Raw genomic sequence first — 19,600 nt, 5'->3', positions numbered from 1 at the left:
TACAGATTTCCTTTCTGTTGGATAAATGCCCACCAGTGGGTTTGCTGGATCATATGGTAGTTCTATTTTCAGTTTCTTTTTTTTTTTTTTGAGGAATCCCCACGGTGTTCTCCATAGTAGCTCTTCTAATTTAAATTTTCATCACCAGTGTACCAGAGTTTCTCTTTCTCCACATCCTCATCAGCATTTGTTATTGCCTGTCTTTTTGATAAAAGCTATTTTAACTGGGATGAGATGACATCTCCTTGTAGTTTTTATATGCATCTATCTAATGATTAATGATGTTGAACATTTTTTCATAAAACTGTTGGCCATTTGTTTGTCTTCTTTTAAGAAATGTCTGTTCATACCTTTTATCCATTTTTGTACTATAATTTGAAGTCAGGTAATGTGATGCCTGAAGCTTTGTTCTTTTTTGCTCTGTAATTCCATATATATTTTAATATTTTTTATATTTCTGTGAAGAATATTATTGGTATTTTGAGGGAGATTGCATTGGATCTGCAGATTTCATTGAATAGTACTGACTTTTAAATGATATAGATAGTTTTTTTACTGTGCAGAAGCTTTTTAGTTTAATTAGGTCCCATTTGCCAGTTTTTTGTTGTTGTTGCAATTGTTTTTGGCATCTTCATCATGAAATATTTGCCAGGACTTATGTCCAGAATGGTATTTTCTAGATTATCTCCCAGAATTTATATAGTTTTAGGTTTTACATTTAAGCCTTTTATCTATTTTGAATTGATTTTTGCGTATGGTGTAACGAAGCAGTCAAGGTTCAATCTTCTGCATATGGCTAGGCAGTTATCCTAGCATCATTTATTGAATAGTCCTTTCCCCATTGCTAGTTGGTCAACTTTGCCAAAGATCACATGTTTGTAGGGGTTTGGCTTTATTTCTGGGCTCTCTATGCTGTTTTAATAGTCTATATGTCTGTTTTTGTACCAGTACCGTGCTGTTTTGGTTACCGTAGGCTTGCAGTGTAGTTTGAAATTGGGTGACGTGCTGTCTCCAACTTTGTACTTCTTGCTTAGAATTGCTTTGGCTATGTGAGTTTTTTTGGTTCCATGTGAATTTTAGAATTTTTTTTTCTAATTCTGTGAATAATGTAATTGGTAGTTTTATAGGAATAGCATTGATATGTAAATTACTTTGGGCAGGATGGCCATTATAACAATATTGATTTTTCCTATCCATGAGCATGGAATGTTTTTTTCCATCTGTTCATGTTATCTTTGATTTTTTTGAGCACTGGTTTGTAATTCTCATTGTAGAGATATTTCATGCCCCTGTTAGGTGTATTCCTAGGTATTTTATTCTTTTTGTGGCTATATTGTGAATGGGATTGTCTTTCTGATTTGTCTGTCAGCTTGGATGTTGTTGGTATATAGAAATGCTACTGATTTTTGTACATTGACTTTGTATCTTGAAACTTTGCTGAAGTTGTTTATTAGATCTTGGAGCTTTTCAACAGAGACTATGGGTTTTTCTAGGTATAGCATCACATAATCTGCAAACAAAGAGAGTTTTACTTCCTCTCCTCCTATTCAGATGCCTTTCATTTCTTTGCCTGATTGCTCTGGCTAGGACTTATAGTACTATATTGAATAGGAATCATGACAGTGGGCAACCTTGTCTTGTTTTGCTTCTAAGGGGAATGCTTCCAGCTTTTGCCCATTTAGTATGATGTTGGCTGTTGGTTTGCAAACTATGTACCTGACAAACAGCTAGGATCCAGAATCTCTAAGGAACTTAAAGACAGTATCTAGCAAAAAACAACCCCATTTAAAAGTGGGCAAAGTACATGAACAGTCACTTTTCAAAGTAATGCATATGGCCAGGCGTGGTGGCTCATGCTTGTAATCCCAGTACTTTGGGAGGCTGAGGCAAGTGGATCACAAGGTCAGGAGTTCGAGACCAACCGGACCAATATGGTGAAACCCCGTATCTACTAAAAATACAAAAATTCTTCAAGTGTGGTGGCATGCACCTGTAATCTCAGCTACTTGGGAGGCTGAGGCAGGATAATTGCTTGAACCTGGAAGGTGGAGGTTGCAGTGAGCCGAGATTGTGCCACTGTACTGCAGCCTTGCTGACAGAGCCAAAAAAGAGTGCATACAAGTGGCCAAAAGCATATGAAAAAATGCTCACCATCATTAATCATTAGTAGAAATGCAAATGGAATTCCAAACCACAATGAGATACCATCTCACACCAATCAGAATAAGTATTATTAAGAAGTCAAAAAATAACAAATGCTGGCAAGGTTGCAGATAAAAGGGAACACTTATACACTGCTGGGGGAAATGCAAATTATTTCAGCAATTGGGGAAAGCAGTGTGGTGATATCTCAAAGCACTTAAAAGAGAAGTACCATTTGATCCAGCAATCCCCTTATTGGGTATATACCCAAAGGAATAGAAATCATTCTATGATATTGTCTGAATCTGTGTTCCCAGTAAGTCTCATGTTGAATTGTAGTCCCTAGTGTTGGAGGTGGGACCTGGTGGGAGGTTCTTGGATCATGGTAATGGATTTCTCATGATTGGTCTATTGTCATCCTCTTGGTGCTGTTCTCGTGATAGTGAGTTCTCACAAGATCTAGTTGTTTAAATGTGTGTAGCACCTCCTTCCTCATTGTCTCTGGCTCCTGTTTCCACCATGTGAGGCACCTTGCTCCCCCTTCACCTTCTGCTATGATTCTAAATTTCCTGAGATCACACCCAAACCTGAGCAGATGCCAGCATCATGCTTCCTGTACAGCCTATGGTACCGTGAGGCAATTAAACCTATTTTCTTTATAAATTGTGCAGTCTCGGGTATTTCTTTATAGCAGTGCAAGAATGGACTGATACATTCTATCATAAAGACACATGTACACCTACGTTAATTCCATACTATTCATAAAAAGTAAATACATGGAATCAACAAAAATGTCCATGAATGGTAGACTGGATAAAGGAAATGTGGTATGTATACATTATGGAATACTACACAGCTGTAAAAAATAATGAGATCATGTCCTTTGCAGCAACATAGAGGGAGCTGCAAGTATTATACAATGGTATACAATTATACCAAGCCAAGTAATGCAGGAACAGAAAACCAAATACCACATGTTCTCACTTGTAAGTGGGAGCTAAATGTTGAGTTCACATGGACACAGGTCTACTTGGGAAAAGCAGACACAGGTCTACTTGAGTGTGGAGTGTGGAAGGAGAGAGAAAATAGAAAAACTACCTATCAGTTACTACAGTTACTATGCTTATTACCTTAGTAACAAGATTATTTGTATACCAAACACAGGTGACATGCAATTTCCTTATGTAACACACTTGCATATTTAGTCCTGAACCTAAATTAAAAGTTAAAAAAAATTAAAAAGTAAAATGCATAAGATAATAACAAAAACAATTTTTATTTTTCCTATCCATGACCATAGAATGTCTTTACTTTTTTTGTCCCTTTCAATTTCTTTCATCAATGACTCACAGTTTTAAATGTAGAGAGCTTTCACTTATTTGGCCAAGTATACTCCCAGGTATTTTATTTTATCTTTTGCTATTATAAATGGAATTTTTTTTCTTTTTCAGATTGTTTGCTGTTGACATATTGCAATGCTACTGGTTTTCGTTGGTTGATTTTGTATCCTGCAATTTTACTGAATTTGTTTATTAGTTCTAAATCTTTTTTGATGGAGTCTTGAGGTTTCTCTAAACATAAGATTATATCAGCAGCAAACTGGGATAATTTGACTTCTTTCTAATTTGGATGCCTTTTATTTCTTTCTCTTGTCTGATTGCTCTAGCTAGGAATTATAGTACTCTTTTGAATAACAGTGATGAAAGCGAGTATCTTTGTTGGGTTCCAGAACTTAGACGAAAGGCTTTCAGTTTTTCAGTATGATAATATTCATGGGTTTGTCTTATATGGATTTTTAGAATTTTGAGATTTGTTCCTTCTACACCCAGTTTGTTGAGAGTTTTTATCATAAAGAGATGTGGAATTTATCAAAAGTTTTATCAGCATCAGTAGAAATGACCATATGTATTTTACTCTTTATTCTTTTGATGTGATCTCTCACAGTTATCGATTTGCATATGTTGACTCATCCTTGCATTTATGGGAAGAATCCCACCTTATTATGGTTAATGGTCTTTTGAATAGTTGTTGAATTCAGTTTGCTAGTATTTTGTTGAAGGTTTCTGCATCTATGTTGATTGGTGATATTGGTCACCAACCAACAACAGTTTGTTGCTGTTTTGTCTTTGTTGGATTTTGACATCAGGGCAATACTGGTCTTGTATGATGAAATGAGTTTGAGTTTATGAAATGAGTTTGAGAGTATTCCCTCATTCTCAACTTTTTGGAATAGTTTTGAGTAGGATTGATTCATCTTTTAGTGTTTGTTAAAATTCAGCTGAGAAATCAGCAGATCCTGGGATTTTCTTTGATAGAATTTTTTTTTATTATTGGTTCTATCTTGTTTGTTATCAGTCTATTCAGGTTTCTGATTTTTTATGGCTCAATCTTGGTAGGTTTTATGTGTCTAGGAATTTACATATTTCTTCTACGTTTGTCAATTTATTGGCATATAGTTGCTCATAATAGTCTTTAATGATCCTTTTAAATTTCTGTGGTATCATTTGTAATGTTTTCTTTTTCTCTTTGATTTTATTTATTTGGGTATTCTCTCTTTTTTTCCTAGTTACTCAGAACAAAATGTTTGTTAATTTTGTTTATCTTTTCAAGAAACTAAATTTTTCTTTCATTTGCAATTTTTTTTTTTGTCTCAATTTCATTTATTTCTGTTCTTATTGTTACTATTTCTCTTCTGCTAATTTGAGGTTTGGTTTGCTCTTGCTGTTCTACTTCTTTAAGATGCATCATTAGTTATTTAAAGTTTTTCTACTATTTTCATGTAGGCATTTATTGCTATAAACATTCCTCTTATTACTGCTTTTTCTGTAACCATAGATTTGGGCATGCTGTGTTTTTATTTTTATTTGTTTCAATATTTTAAAAAGTTTTCTTCTTAATTTCTTTATTGTCCCAATGCTCAGTCAAGAGAATGTTGTTTAATTTACATGTGTCTACATAGTTTTCAAATTTCCTCTTGTTATTGATTTCTAGTTTATTCCACTTTTGTCAGAAAAGGTACTTTTTTGAAATTTACAGGACTTGTTTTATGGCCTAACACATATACTATCTTTGAGAATGTTTCATGTGCTGAGGAGAAGAATGTGAAGTTGGCTGCTGTTGTATGAAATGTTCTGTGTCTATTAAATCAATTTGTTCTATAGTACAGAATAAGTCTCGTGTTTTGTTGTTTATTTTCTGTCTAGATGATACATGCAATGCTGAAAGTAGAGTGTTGAAGTTCTCAACTATTACTGTATTAGGGCCTATCTCTCTCTTTAGCTCAAATAATATTTGTTTTATATATCTGGGTGCTCCAGTATTGAGTGCATATATATTTACAATTGTTATATACTCTTAGTGAGTTGACCCCTTTATTATTATATAATTATTTTTCTTTGTCTCTTTTTACAGATTTTTGTCTTGAAGTCTATTTCTTGTGATATAAGTATAGCTATTCCTGCTCTTTTTAGATTTTCCTTTGCATGGAATATAGTTTTCCATTTGTTTATTGTAACTCTATTATGTGTCCTTATAAGTGAGTTGAGTTTCTTATACACAGCATATACTTGAGTCCTGTTTTTCTTTTAACCATTCAGCCACTCTATGTATTTTTATTGGAGAATTTTGATGACTTACATGCCATATTATTATTTATTTTTATTATTATTATTGCTTTGGTTTTTTATTTTATTATAATAAACTTTATTTTTCAGAGCAATATTAGGATCACAGCAAAACTGAGATGAAGGTACAGAGATTTCCCAAATACTCCCCGCTACCACAGATGCACACAAGCTCCCCCAGTATCAATATCCCCCCTAGAGTGGCATATTTGTTGCAATGAATGAACCTGTCATAATACATCATTAACACACACAGTCCATAGTTAGCATTACGGTTCACTCTTGGTGTTGTACATTCTGTGGCATGGGACAAATGTATAATGCCATGTATATAGTACTACAGTGTCACACAGAGTAGTTTCAGTGTCCTAAACATCCTCTGTGTTCTCTCATTCAATTGGATTACTTCTTAGGATAGGAATAGTCAAAAGGGACATTTTTGAAAAAGAAACACTTAAGCCAAGAACAGAAAGCCAAGTAGAGTTTAGCCAGGTGAAAGAAGTTAGACAGGACAGAGGATTGAAGGGTGCTTGAAGCAAAGAGAAGAGTGGTATGGGTTAGGTAAGAATCCAATATATTTAAGGAAAAGAAGAAAGTCCAGCATGGCATGTCAGTGAATGAGGGGCAGAGGGTGGGCATGAGGCATATAGAACACTAAAGGGTTTTAAGTTGGGCACCTCTGGATCTAAGTGGCTTTTTCTCAGAGTCCTCTGGAATGAATAGGAAGGGACAAAAATCAAAGCAGATACACTGGCTTAATTTGTGATCTGTTTCTTTCTTTTCTTTCCACATGCCTTTGTTTGATCCTCCAGAAAATCAGCTCTGTTACATCTGCTGCCTCCTATGAGCACAAGGCACAGAACGTAGACCCTGTAACCCTCAGAGGGCCTGAAGGAAAGCGATGATGGTGTGACCTGCCCAAGTGGGTGGTGCCCAAGGCAGAGAGCATTCTAGACCCTCATAGGCAACAGAGCCAGGTCAGTAAGACCAAGCTTCTTCTGGGACCTCTGCAGGCTTAGGGGCATTTTCTCTTTTGAGAACTGGTCAAGGTGGGGAAACCTAAGCTTTCAGGAAGCAGATTAACTGCTTTCTTTTATTTTTATTTCTATGGTATTGATTTATTTTCTATATTTACATCTATTTATCTATCATCTATCTAAATATATATTCATTTATTTATTTATGTCAACAGCTTTGGGGGTACAAGTGGGTTTTCCTTACATAGATGAACTATATACTTGTGAAGTCTGAAGTTTTAGCGCAGCCATCACCTGAGTAGTGTACTTTGTATCCAATATGTAGGATTTTATCCCTCACCTCACTCCAACCCTCCTGGCTTCTGCCTCTACGGTGTCCGTTGTACCACTCTGTATACCTTTGCATACCCATAGCTTAGCTCCCATTTGTAAGTGATAACATATGGTGTTTGGTTTTCCATTTCTGAATTATTTCACTTAGAATAATGACCTTCACCTCCATCCAAGTTGCTACAAAATACCTTATTTCACTCTTTTTAGAGGCTGAATAGTATTCCATGATGTATACCACATTTTTTTTATCCACTCTTCAGTTGATGGGCACTTAGGTTGGTCACTAGCGCAATTATAAATTGCGCTATGATAAGCATACATGTGCAAGTATTTTTTGATACAATGACTTCTTTTCTTTTAGGTAGATAGCCAGTAGAGGGATTGCTGGATTGAATAACAGATCTACTCTGAGTTATTTTGGAAACCTCCAAACTGCTTTCCATAGGAATTGTACTAATTTACATTCTTACCAGCAGTGTGTAAGAGTTCTCTTTTCACCACATCTATGCCAACATCTATTGTTTTTTGACGTCTCAATAATGGTCCTTCTGACTGCGATAAGGAGGTATCTCAATATGGTTTTAATTTGCATTTCCATAATGATTAGTGATGTTGAGCATTTTTTCATGTTTGTTGATCATTTGTGTATCTTCTTTTGAAAAATGTCTACTCATGTCATCTGCTCACCTTTTGAGGGGTTCATTATTTTTATTATTGTTGCTTGCTGATTTAAGCTCCTTATAAACCCAGGATACTAGACCTTTGTTGGATGCATAGTTTGCAAATATCTTCTCCCATTCTGTGGGTTTTCTCTTTACTATGATGATTACTTTTCTGCTATGCAGAAGCTTTTTAATTTAATGAGGTCTCATTTATTCATTTTTGGTTTTGTTGCATTTGCTTTTGGGATATTAGTCGTAATTTCTTTGCCTAGGCCAATGTCCAAAAGAGTTTATCCTAGGTTTTCTTTTAGAGTTTTTATGGTTTCAGGTTTTAGATTTAAAGCTTTAATCCATCTTAAGTTGATTTTTGTATATGGTGAGAGATGGGGATCCAGTTTCATTCTTCTGCATGTGGCTGCTACCCAGTTTTCCTGGCACCATTTATTGAACAGGGAGACCTTTCCCCAGTTTATGTTTTTGTGTACATTGTCAAAGATCAGTTGGTTATATGTATTTGGCTTTATGTCTGAGTTATTTATTCTGTTCCATTGGTCTATGTATCTACTTTTTTTATTTTAACCAATACCATGCTATTTTGGTAAATATGCCCATGTAGTATAATTTGAAATCAGGTAATGTGATGCTTCCAGATTTATTAGTTTTGCTTAGGATTGCTTTGGCTATTGGGGCTCTTTCCTGATCTATATGAATTTTAGCTTTTTTTTTTCTAATTCTGTGAAAAAATGGTGGTGATGTTTTGATAGAAATCGCATTGAATCTGTAGATTCTTTTGGGCAGTATGGTCGTTTTTACAATACTTATCCTTGCAATCCATGAGCATAGGATGTATTTATATTTGTTTGTATAGAAGATGATTTATGTTACCACGCTTTTGTATTTCTCCTTGTAAAGATCTTTCACATTTTTTAAGAATATTTCTAGGTATCTCAATTTTTTTGCAGCTATTGTAAAAGGGATTGCATTCTTGTTTGATTCTCAGCTTGGTTGCTGTTGGTGTATAGCAGTGCTACCAATTTGTATACATGGATTTTATAGCTTGAGTCTTTGCTGAATTCATTTATAAAATCTAGGAGTCTTTTGGAGTTGTCTTTAGGATTTTCTATGTAGCCAATCACATCATTGGCAAACAGACGTCCTTTATTTATTTCTCTTGCTTGATTGCTATAGCCAGGACTTCTATTTTTAACAGAAGTGGTAAAAGTGGGCATCTCTGTCTTGTTCCAGTTCTTTGTGAGGATGCTCTCAGCTTTTCCATGTTAACTATGATTTTGGCTGTGGGTGTGTACTACATGACATATTATGTTTATGTATGTTTGTTCTATACCTAAGTTGTTGAGGGTTTTTATAATAAAGAGATACTGGAATTTATTGAATGTGTTTTCTGTATCTATGAGATGATCATATGGTTTTCATTTTAAATTCTATTTATGTGATGAATCACATTTATTGACTTGCATATCTTGAACCATCCCTCCTGGGCTGAAACCCACTTGATTATGGTGAATTATCTTTTTTATGTGCTGTTGGATTCAGTTTGCTAGTATATTGTTGAGGATTTTTGCATCTATGTTCATCAGGGATATTGGTCTGTAGTTTTCTTTTTTTATGTTCTTTCCTGGCTTTGATGTCAGGGTGATGCTGACTTCATAGAATGAATAAGAGATGATTTCCTTCTTTTCAGTCTTTTGGAATATTTTCAGTAGGATTCGTACCAATTATTTGAATGTCTGGTAGAATTTGACTGCAAATTCATCTAGCTTTGGGCTTTTTTGATGTCATTTTTTTCATTACTGATTCAGTCTCACTGCTTATTATTGGTGTATTCAGGGTTTCTGTTTCTTCCAGATTAAAGCAAGGAGGGTTATATTTCTTCAGGAATTTATTCATTTAGTATAGATGGTCTAGTTTGTATGTATAGAGGGGTATTCATAGCAGTCTCAAATGATCTTTTGTATTTCTTTATTGTCAATTGGAATGCCTCCATTTGCATTTCCAATTGAGCTTATTTGAATCTTCCCTCTACCTGGTTCTTCTAGCTAATGGTCTATCAATTTTATTTTTATTTATAAGAACCACCTTTTTGTTTCATTGATCTTTTGTAATTTTCTAATTTCAGTTTCATGTAGTTCTGTTCTGATCTTTGTTTCTTTTCTTCTGCTGGCTTTGAATATGGTTTGTTATTGTTTCTATAGTTCATTTAAATGAGATATTGGGTTGCCAATTTGTGATCTTTCAGACTTTTTGATGTAGGCATTTAGCACTATAAACGTTCCTCTTAGCATTGCTTTTGCTGTATCCCAGAGGTCTTTATACCTTGTCTCACAGTTAATATTCATTTTGAAAAATTTTTAAATTTTTATCTTGATTTCATTGTTAACCCCAAAATCATTCAAGAGCAGATTTGATTAATTTCCATGTATTTCTATAGTCTTAAGGTTTCCTTTTGGAGTTGACTTCTAGTTTTATTTCACTGTGGCCTTGAGAAGATACTTGATAGGATTTTGATATTTAAAAATTTATTCAGACTTTTGTGGCATATCATATTGTCTATCTTGAAGAATGTTCCATGTGCTGATGAGAAGAGTGTATATTCTGCAGTTCTAGAGTAGAGTGTTCTGTGCATATCTGTTAGTTCTGTTTGTTCTAGAGTGCAATTTAAGTCCAGTGTTTCTTTGTTGACGTTCCACCTTGATGATCTGTCTACTGCTGTCAGTGGAGTTTTGAGGTCCCCTATTATTATTGTGTTGGTGTCTATCTCTTTTCTTAGGTCTAGTATTAATTGTTTTATGGATCTGGGAGCTGCAGAGTTAGATGCATATATATTTAGGATTGTAATATATTTTTGTTGAACTGATCTTCTTATCATTACATAATAACCTTCTTTGTTTGGTTTTACTATTGTGGCTTCAATGTTATTATTGCTAGGGAAGGACTTATTACTGTCAATTTGTTATTCCTTTTCTGGTTGTTTTGTTGTTCTCTTTCTTTTCTTCTTCCTCCTTATTGTCTCCCTTTGTTTAAAAGTTATTTTCTCTGGTAGTATTTTTTAATTCCTTGCATTTTTTTTTGTGTCTTTGTTACAAGGTTTTTGCTTTGGGATTACAATGAAGCTTATAACCAATTATTTTAAACTGATGAAAACTTAACTTTGATCACTGAAAACAAAAGAAAAAAGAAAGAAAACAAATAAGCACACAAACAAGAGAAAGCTAAAAAGCTCTATAACTCCATCCCCCCACTTTTTAATTATTTGTTGACTCTATTTATATATTTGTACAGTCTCAACAAATTGTTGTAGTATTATTTTTGATGGGTTTGTCTTTTGTTTTTTCTGTGAAATATATGAGTTTTTTTACTTACTGCAGCTACAGTGCTAGAGTATTCTGTATTGTCTGTGTACTTTTACCAGTTACTTTTATATGTTCAGTTAATTTATTTTTGCTCGTTAATGTCCTATTCTTTGAGACTGAAGAATTCTCTTTAGCATCTCTTGTAAGACAAGTCTGCTGTTGATGAAATCCCTCAGCTTTTGTTTGTCTGGTAGATCTTTATTTCTACTTCATGTTTGAAGGATAATTTTGCTGGAAATAACATTCTAAGTTGGGATTTCTTTTTTCTTTCACCATTTCAAATATCTGTCCTGATCTCTAAGGTTTTTACTGAGAAGTCTGCTTCCAGATGTATTTTAACTCCTTTGTATTCTATTTATTTTCTTCTCCTTCTGCTATTAGGATTCTTTGTTTATCCTTGTGTTTGTAAAGTTCTGTGTTATTACTTCCTTGAATAAGATTTCTATCTCATTATCTCTCTCTACATCCTCTTTATAACCAATAACTCTTAGATTTTTCTTCTTTAGGCTATTTTCTAGATCCTATAGGCATGCTTCATTCTTTTTTTTTCTTCTCTGACTGTGTATTTCCATGTAGCCTGCATTTAAGCTTACTAATTCTTTCTTCTGCTTGATTAAGTCTGCTGTTGAGAAACTCTGATGCATTTTTCAGGTTGTTAATTGAATTTTTCAGCTTTAGAATTTCTGCTTAATTATTTTAAATATTTCAATCTCTTTGTTAAGTTTCTCTAAAAGAATTTGGAATTCCTTCTTTGTGTTAAGCTTCCTCAACAGAACTATTTTAAATTAATTGTCTGAGAGGTCACGTATCTGTCACTCCAGAATCGGTTACTGGTTCCTCACTTAGTCCATTTGGTGATGTTATATTTTCCTGGAATTTCTTTCTTTTTTCTTTTAAATTTTACTTTATAATTTTTTTTAATTTTACTTTTTTCTTTTACATTTTACTTATTTTTACAGATAGGGGTCTCACTCTGTCCAGCCTCAAACTCCTAGGCTTGAGCAATCCTCACACCTCAGACTCCTGAGTAGCTGGGAATATAGGCACATACCACCTGGCTAATATTTTGAGAGAGATGGAGTCTTACTATGTTGCCCAGGCTGGACTCTAGCTTCTGACCTCAACAATCTTTTCACATCAACCTCCCAAATAGCTGGGATTATAGACATGATCCACCACATCTAGATTTGGATGTTTTTGATGCTTGTGGACATTTATCAATGTCTTGGCATTGAAGAATCAGGCATTTATTACAATATTCACAGTCTGGGCTTGTTTGTACCTATCCTTCTTTCCATGAATTCAAAGGGGCTTGTGTGTTCTGACTTAATCCTGTGGTCACTGCAGCTCTTTCAGCACTGGGGAGTGTCTTAAGCATAGGAACACTGTGGCTCTTGTAGACTCCTAACTACATAGCCTTGGGTTACCTGGAGGAGGGTGTATTATCTGGGATACCAGGCAAAGTCTCTTGCTCTCTTCCCTCTCTTTTCTCCAATCAGAAGGGATCTCTCTCTGCACTGAGCTGTCTAAAGTTTGGTAAGGGGTAATATGAGCATCTTCATGGCCACCACAGCCAACATGGCCCTGGGTCACTTCTGTAGCCCATTGTTTTCTAGATCAGCATAGTACTAAACCTTGCCCAAGGCTTGTGGACACTAATGCCTAGCTGCCACTCATTTTTATTCAAGGCCCAGGATCATTTTAAGCAGCAGATGCTGAATCCTTCTTGGATTGGGTCCATTCCATTAGGGGAGCGAATTCCCAGGGTGGGTCTATAAATACCATGCAGGAGGAAAAACCTGGAATTGGTGCTTTATAAATCTGCTTGGTGACTTATTTTACTGTGTCGGAGTTTATACCCAAGTTTCAAGACAAAATCGTCTCTACTCTTTCTTTTTCCCCTAAAAAGGAGGCTGCCTGTGAGCTGCTCATCCTACAATTGGGGGAGGGGTGATGCAGGCACTCTCATGGCTGTGGGCTTCTGCAGCTGGTGACACTCTGGGTTGCACTCCATATCCACTGTCTCCAAAATCAGTGCAACACCAGGGCTTGCCCAGCGACTGCAGTCTCTGTGGCCTTACTGACACTCAAATTTATTTGGGGCCCCTGGCCATGTTAGTCAGCCCATGGTGAAACTGGCTGAGACTCAAGTTTCCTCATGTTTCCTCAGGTTAGGGTGGAGGATTCCTCTCCGGCACAGTGTTGGTCTAAATGCTCCCTTTAAGTGCGCCAGCAGAATTCTGCACTATGATAGGGTAGCACTGAGCTTTAATGCAAAGTCCCATGCTTACTTTCCCTCCCCAAAGCACACAGATTCTCTTTGTGCTGTGCTGTCTGGGCTTGAGGGAGGGGTCCTGTAGGCAATGTAAGACTATCCTGCCTGTCCCCTTCAATGCTTCTTTCCTTGTTATTCTGTTACAGCCAGGTACTATGATTATGCATCTGATTTTCTGGTCCCTATGAAGGTGATTCCTTGCATGGATAGTTGTTTAATTGGGTGTTCCTACAGGGGGGTGGTCACTGTTTGGCCACTGTGCTCTGCTTCTCCTGTAGAATTACCTAAGTTTAATTTATTGTTGAAGAAAAATTAATAGATTTAATGTAGTCTAAGTGAACAGTGTTGTAAAGTCTACAGTAGTGCACATTAATATTGTAGGCCTTTACATTCACTCGCCACTCACTCACTGAGTTGCCCACAGTAACTTTCTTTTCTATAAGTTTCATTCATGATAAGCACCCTATACAGGTATTCCTTTTTTTAATCTTTTATGCTCTATTTTTACAGTGCTTTTTCTATGTTTCAATATGTTTAGATACACAAATACTGATCATTGTGTTACAATTACCTACAAGTATTCAACATAGTAACATGCTATGCAGATTTTAGGTTAAAAGCAATAGGCTATAACCTGGGTGTGTTATAGGCTATACCATCTAAGTTTGTGTAAATGCACTCTATAATATTCCCAGGATGACAAAGTTGCCTCATGATGCCATTTTTCAGAACATATCCCCATCATTAAGAGGCACATAACCATATTTATATTCTGGTACTTAGTAAAATCAACCTACAGTGGATGACATCTAGCACCTAGATATATTCTAGCAAAGCTATTATACTTTAAAACAAAGGAAAAGACATTCTTTGAGTATCCAGGCAAGAAGTTCAAGTCACTTATAAAGCAAATAAAATAAGACTGATATTCAGCCTTTTCATCTGTAATGTTTTGTGCCAAAGAAAACTATTAATATGCTTAAAGTTCTAAGGAAGAAAAAGCATAACAAAAAGATTTTATGTCTGTCTAAATTGACCTTCTAGTGTAAAAGTAGACTTTAAGAATATGTCAGAACGCAAGGAATACTGTTTCCATAAATCCTACCTAGAAAATTATCTGTAGAATATAAAAACAATTGAGCTTAAAATCTGGTGCTAAACATTGAATATATGTTTATCTATAGAGAAATGACTAACAGATATAAAGAAGACAATAAAGTACCTGTAGGTTAAATATTCTGACATTTTAGATAAAGTAACATAATCAATAGTGGTTTACAAAATTAAGAAAGTGTATGGAAAGGATAATCACTTCACAAATTACTGACAATAACTGAGAGTGAAAGATATTACTTCAAATCAGATTTGTAGGGAGATGGTGGGGGGAGAATAAAAGTTTCCAAGTAAAATTAAATTTCACTTACAGAGGGAAACAATAGAACTTGAAAAAGTTAGAGGACTAAGGATATTCTTCAAAAGCATTAGTATAAATGTTATAAATATAGCCGTTAGTCTAGAATTGCAAAACTTTCTAAATACCAAAATATATGAGGAGAGAACAAATAAGTGACCACATAATGACATACCTTGTGTGCATAAAACATTAAAAATATAAGAGAATGGAGGCCAAATATATTAATTCTAGTGTAATGAAATGAGCTTAAATCACCAGTAGAAAGAAAATGGTTTTATTGAATAAAAATGTAAAATCCAAAATATCACTTTATATAAGTGACAGACCTGAAAAAACAACATTAAAAAGTGATAAAAATAGAAGGATGCACTGATATGTACTACCTAAATGCAATTGAAGTAAAGTAGGAGTTAAAATCTTGATATCCAAAAGTACAAAATTGATGCCAAGTAGATTATATAATGATGAAATATTTTATAAATTTAAAAACAATGTTTCTCAGTGAAGCTGTAACAGCCATTAATTTTTATGCCAATAGTAATATAGCAGTGACTTGCTTTAAACACCAACTGCAGCTGCAAAAAGAACTGTACAAGGAAATTAATAAAAATAAAAATCAACACATTCTTCTTTAATCAAGGTGAATCAAGTGGACAAAAATTTCATAAAGATATTGAAGTACTGAACATCTGTCATCAATAATTTAGATATTATATTAATATATTGAAACCTTAACCCAGATGATACTATACTTGTCTTAAGTACAGCAAAGTTATTCATAAAAATTCATCATTTTATACCACAAATGAAATCTTAATACTAAAAAAAAAAATACTAAGAGCATTCTGTGAATTTTGAATAAAACAATAATTTGTAACAAATTTGAAAACAAAAAATTCTTCCACAAGGTATTAAAATGGACAGTGTTAAACAACCCCAGGATCAAACTGGAAACAAATAAAACTACACTATTTCTCAAAATTAAAATGGGGCTTATCAGGATTTATAGGATACAGCTAAAGTAAGCATCAGAGAACATTTGACAGCATTAAATATATGCACCAATAAAAATTAGAAAAAAATTGAATTAATATCATTTTTACAGTTATTTTAAAACCAACAACATATTAAACCTAAAGAAAACAGAGAGAAGAACTTGAGGGAATTGTCACCTAAATTAGAGTATACCTCAGCACTGTTTTACATTAGTGGACTAGAGCTGTTTAAATAAACAGTATTGCCACCTTCATGGAGCTTTCAGACGATTTGAATTTTAAAAAGGACTGGTTTGGAAAGGCAGGTTGATTTCTTTTCTCTCCAGAGTTGTGTTATGGGATAACAATTTGTAACACAATATGGTCACAGTTAGACTATACAAATGCAGACTTTATTATTGAAAGATTTAAGATTTATATATAGATCTAGTATTTATTAACAGGTACCCAATAAATACCCCATTCTAATATAATTTCCTTATATTTATAGTTTACACTATATTTCAGTAATTTACAATATGTTTCAGAAAACTAATTGTTTCCCTTTCCAGAATCTATTGAAATATTATTTTTTTCCGTGCATCCACATTTGTAAGAACACTGATGGATATGATGGTTTCTGTTTCATCAATATTAATTTAAAGCTGCTGAATATCCTTGGAGAGCTAATCAAGAAGGTAGAAATTTTTCCACATTAATGTTGTCAAGTGACAGTAGATTTAAGAGGTAACGAGCACTATTTACTTAAAAAGAAAATGTTTTCCCTTATGCAATTACTGTTAGAAGAATCATTAGCCACAACAAAAGCTCTGTGAGTCAGTTAAACATATGTCTCATTCTATAATTTATACTTCTTCTTAACAGTCTGTGATCCCTTGGGTCGAGATTACTTTAGAAATACAAAGAGGACCTTAAAACTAAATAATTTCTATTATAAAATGAACATGTAAATTATCTGCTGAATTACTTGTACTTAATTAGTAATTTTGCATAATGACATACATTCTCTTTGGGTCTCTTCAGGCTCTGACAAATAACACTTTACAAATGTTACTTAAGTTCCAATTACAGCACAAACCTTGTAGAAATGTACTATTAATCTAAATATGCAAACGTGAGCAATACTAGTATTCCTTAGACAAACTGTAATTCAACATTTCTGCTAAAGGGTACCTTGGCTCATTTTGAATTCAATGCTTTTTATGTTATTGTTTCTTACTTAGAAACTAAGAGCTATCCATTTTTAAAAGTTTGTAGGTGAATAACATAGAGTACAATTATTAGAGTTAGCTCATTTGACTTTTAGTGTAGAAATTCAGATTACAAAATATTTATTTTCTGATTTAAATGCTGTGGTTTTTTGGTAGTTAACGATAAAATAACCATGGAAGACAGCTACTAGTACTATCACTGCAGTGTTCTGGCTGAATTGTTCTAATCATAATAACTTTGGGTTTTAAATGATTATATGTAATTCACTTAGAGGAACAGTACATTTATTTCAAATAAAATGATGAAAATAAAAATTATTTATTTCTTTAACAAATATTTATTGAATAATTACAATGTGTAGAGGATACAGCAATGAGGAAGATAGACATAGATCTCTCTCAGAAGTTTACATTCAGACTGTGTGTATGAGAGCATGTTTTGTACGTGACTGTGTGTGTGTGTGAATTGGGAGAGAAATAATGATTAGAAGTAGATAATGATTAGAAATAGATAATGTGTGTTGGGGGAGAGAAAGAAGGAATAGGAAAATAGACAACCTATTATCAGAGTTTGTAAGAAAAATAAAGTTATGTAATAGACAAATGACCAGAATAAAAAGTCTACTTTAAATATAGCCTTCCATTTTACACAGAAATATAAAATAAATTTTACATAGCTTTCATGCCTGTCAAATTAAAGTACTGGATAAATTATAAGGAGATTGTATTTTGCTTTCTTTGAAATGTAACCTAGAGTGGTTCAACATTTTGGAAAATCATGTCACCGCTGGCAATACCATTTGTGCCATATGAATTGTCATTTCAGCTTCTACACTGACATCACTAGCATCATTTTGTGATCACATTTGTATAATAATGGTGATTTCGACTCTATTTAAGAATGTTAAATATAAAGAAAAAACATCTACAATATTCGGTTGAAGTTTTGCTATAGTGTTTTATCACTTTACCTGAAAATTAATATCGTGAATGTAATCTATGAACTTCTTTTTCAAATTAAGCAACAAAAATGTTAAGATTAAATGTGAAGTTTAAAAAGAAGTACAGTAGCTCACATAATCCTGAAACTTAACAAATTTAAAAAATTTTAAAAATTAAAAAATCTACTGTCATTAGAATGTTTAAAAACACAAATTCAGAATGAGCAAGGTTTCTTTTATATATAAAGTACAAATAATGCAAAATATTAATATGATGAACCACACAACACTGGAGAAAAAAATAATCTTATCAGCCAAATATGAAGTTTTAAAAGGGAGTAATTTATTCTTCTGATTGTCCAAAGGCAATGTTTATAGATGAATCAATGAGAAGGTAAAATATTAGGTATATAATAAACTGCAAAGCATATGTAAAATTCAAAAGGATAGGAGAGATGTTATTTATTTATTTATTTATTTTTTAAACAGAGTCTGGCTGTGTTGCCCAGGATGTAGGTCAGTGGCAGGATCTCAGCTCACTGCAACCTCTGCCTCCAGGGTTCAAACAATTCTCGTGCCTCAGCCTCCCGAGTAGCTGGGACTACAGGCGTGTGCCACCATGCCTAGCTAATTTTTGTATTTTTAGTAGAGATGAGGCTTTGGCGTGTTGCCCAGGCTGATCTCAAATTCCTGAGCTCAGGCAGTCTGCTTAAATATGGATATAGGTAAGATTGAAGTAGAGTTTCTTATAAAGAATATTTCATAATATTTTATTTAAAGATACTAATTTTCTATGGAGTCAATGTTTCCTATAAGAATACATTTAAACTTTCACATAGATAATAAAATAGATTATCTTTACTGTGTGATTTTTCTTGGTTCCTTGATCCCAATTTAGCTCCTTTAGGGACGTGTTTCATTTATAAAGACAACACAGGATTCACAACCTTCCTTTTTCCTCTTTGGAATTGTTTGAAATTTTAAGATCCTCTCCTAATTTATTGTGTAATAATCTTAGCTATGTAGCCTTTAAAACATGCAGAAAGTAGCAAAAGCTCATTAAGAATAAAGATATTTGTAAAGTAAGACCCTGTCTCTACAAAAAAAAAAAAAAAAAAAGCTAGGCATAGGGGCACATGCCAGTAGTCCCAGCTACTCTGGAGGCTGAGGCAAGAGTATTGCTTGAGCCAGGAGTTCAAGGCTGCTTTGAGCTAGCATCACACCACTGCACTCCAGCATGGACTACAGATCAAGACTCTATCTCAAGAAAATAAAAAAATAAAGAAAGAAAGAATAAATGTGCTTGTATTTAAACAAAACAGAATACTGAATGTGGGGAGGAAAAGTATCCAAAAATATATGGCCTTTAGCTAAGGCGACCCTTATTCACATTAAATAAATAATATCATGTAAACAATTAAATAAATTTTGAAAATAAAATCTTTCACTGTCAAACTCAAAATTGTGATGTATTTTTGACTTATTAGAGTAAATATTATTTCTTGTAACCTTTATGGACATTTGCATGGATAATATTCTTGGTCTATTGGTATATTTTTTATATATATATATATATATATATATATATATGTATATACACACATACTTGAAAAACCAGCATCTGAACATTATATCCAAGCATTAAAAGTGATGACT

General features: G+C 33.8%; 1 long non-coding RNA gene across 1 annotated transcript in view; it reads left to right on the top strand.

The window, feature by feature from the left end:
* Positions 1-19,600, top strand: part of LOC134739467 (uncharacterized) — a 113,208-nt gene that overhangs the window by 27,880 nt on the left and 65,728 nt on the right. The window contains exon 2 of the long non-coding RNA XR_010126139.1: positions 6,578-6,742. This is a non-coding gene — a long non-coding RNA (uncharacterized LOC134739467). The remainder of the gene's footprint in view (positions 1-6,577; positions 6,743-19,600) is intronic.

Source organism: Pongo pygmaeus, chromosome 3, assembly GCF_028885625.2.
Source record: "Pongo pygmaeus isolate AG05252 chromosome 3, NHGRI_mPonPyg2-v2.0_pri, whole genome shotgun sequence".
In the NCBI taxonomy this organism is placed as follows: Eukaryota; Metazoa; Chordata; class Mammalia; order Primates; family Hominidae; genus Pongo; species Pongo pygmaeus.
The sequence above is the reverse complement of the archived record's forward strand: the minus strand, read 5'-3'. Positions and strand labels throughout refer to the sequence as shown.